General features: G+C 32.0%; 1 protein-coding gene across 2 annotated transcripts in view; it reads left to right on the top strand.

The window, feature by feature from the left end:
- The first annotated feature begins 132 nt into the window (after positions 1 to 132).
- Positions 133 to 2,099, top strand: part of LOC109535340 (phenoloxidase-activating factor 2) — a 9,387-nt gene continuing 7,420 nt past the window's right edge. For both annotated transcript variants that reach the window (XM_048660713.1, XM_048660714.1), the window contains exons 1-2: positions 133 to 241; positions 291 to 427. The gene's annotated coding sequence lies outside the window, so the exon portion shown is untranslated. The remainder of the gene's footprint in view (positions 242 to 290; positions 428 to 2,099) is intronic.

Consider the following 2,099-nt stretch of genomic DNA (forward strand, 5'->3'; position numbering starts at 1 on the left):
CTGTAGCTGATAAAGCAAACAATGTACGGGGTGAAAATTAAATTTGCGTTTATCTGGGCCATTTTCACAGGCGTTCTTACTCTACATACAGGATTTCTTGTCCGCCACTGATTCTCAATAGTGGGAGATTCAAAGTCAAATAGATAGGCAATCGAGTTGAATACAAAACCATTAAACCAGTCTGAAAGCGATGTCCAGCAAGAAATCAAAAACTCTGTAAACAACAACGTAAAGCTCCAAGGTTAGCAGATAATTACTTATTAGCTTCATTAAATTCACTCTTTGTTTAGCCACAGTGTATTGTGGAATTACTGCATGACGCTTTAACCGGTATATCCAAAAAGTCCAAGAACTCTGCAGTTTTTCGGCTCGCCGAAGAAACAGGACACAAGACAGTGTCGAACTGGAGGTGCCAGAAGAAACGTCGGTAAGTTATCTTAATTAATATACCAAAAATTCTAAACAAGTTTTTTAAAAAGTTTTTTAATTAATTATCGGTAACTTTTATGCTAATTTACGTAGAAGCAGTTTGTTTATCTGATTCGCGTGTAATGCTTCAAAATGCCGCAAAAAGTTTATAATTGGCATTTTCAGCTTATTTCAAGGAAAAGCTTAGACATAAATAAGGAAGTTACATGCGTTGCTTATATGTATGTAACTATTTAGTGCTTGAAAAATTATTTTACTGCAAGCATTCACTATGTTAAAATTAGTTGGATCTTTTGAAACATAACTGGATTTGCCGGTTGTTTACAGGGCTAAATACCAAATACAGTTGCAAGTTTGCTTTTAGGTACTATATCAGTTGAGGTTTTTTGAATAAACATAGCGATTATTTCTTAGTTTTGCAAAAAACTGCTTAAATTCAGAAGAAAATGTCTTCATACATTGCTTTCATTCAGAAATTCGAAGATATTCTTAAAGTATGTGAGATTTGAGTTAAATATTCATGGAATTATGGGTCGCAGCATTGAAAACTAGTCCCAATAAAGCTGTTCCAATGCTAAAGATTACATTTTCACTGATTCGGTTGCGTAAATTTCATCCCAATCTTATTGAACTGTTTTTTAGCAAACAATATAACAACAATAAAAAGTTGATTTATATTATCAACTTTGGAAAATCGTTCAACTCTCTCGGAGAGAGCTCCGCCTTGCAAAGAAAGTAATCAAAAATTCTTCTTATTTTCCGTTCAGATAATTGAATAATATAAATTTAATCGGACACCAAGAAAGTGTCCGCTTGGAACTTGAGACGCTCTGTACATGCATATATAGCGCATCCAAAGTTTCAGATGTTAGCATTAGAATCTTGTGAACTTTTCACTGGATAATTTACGGAAAAGTTGTGGCGTTTTGATGCGGCAAGAAAATATTATTTAGAAATTAAAAAAATTCAGATTTTGGGATTCTGATGCAAGCTTTCCTAAAACGTTCAATGTGGCTCTGCTTTAGATTTTTCTGAATGCCCCCAAAAACAGTCCACCGTTTAACGTACATAAAACGCAAGTTTATGATCCTAAAGAGCACTAACATATTTTTATTGGATTTAAACTTTTCCATTACTCTTACTCTTATATAAAAAGTATATAAATATTCATCGAATATTTTTATTTAGTCTCTGAGTTTATGATCAATATAACACTTTGAACTCAAACCGTGTCACGTATACCAACAGTGGATTGAAAATGAGGGCGGCGCGTAATCGAATTTAATCAATAAAAATAATATAAAAAACTAATAACTAAAAAGTTTTAGAAGCTTTCATACTTTAAAAAGGAAAATTTTTTTGGTTGTGTTATCTTTCATGCCAAATATGCAGGGTCGAATTTAAAAAGATAAATTTGCTTTTGAGTTATGTTGTTTACTAAGCGAAACGTTTAAATCTTCAAAATTTGACGGTATAATTTTGTTGGCGGAAAATGTAAGTAGTACCAAAATTCTGGTCACAGGTTTGGCACACCGTGTAGATATATATTTTAAAAAAATTATCAAAATAAGATTGAAAATATTTTGTAATGATATGTAAATGCTTTTGTGGCTTCAATTTACAAATTTTCTACATATACAGGGTGTTTTTTATGTTAATGTTCAATGTTA

The sequence above is a fragment of the Dendroctonus ponderosae genome, unplaced genomic scaffold (assembly GCF_020466585.1).
Source record: "Dendroctonus ponderosae isolate FM_Combo_2020 unplaced genomic scaffold, Dpon_F_20191213v2 Dpon_F_20191213_1, whole genome shotgun sequence".
NCBI lineage: Eukaryota > Metazoa > Arthropoda > Insecta > Coleoptera > Curculionidae > Dendroctonus > Dendroctonus ponderosae.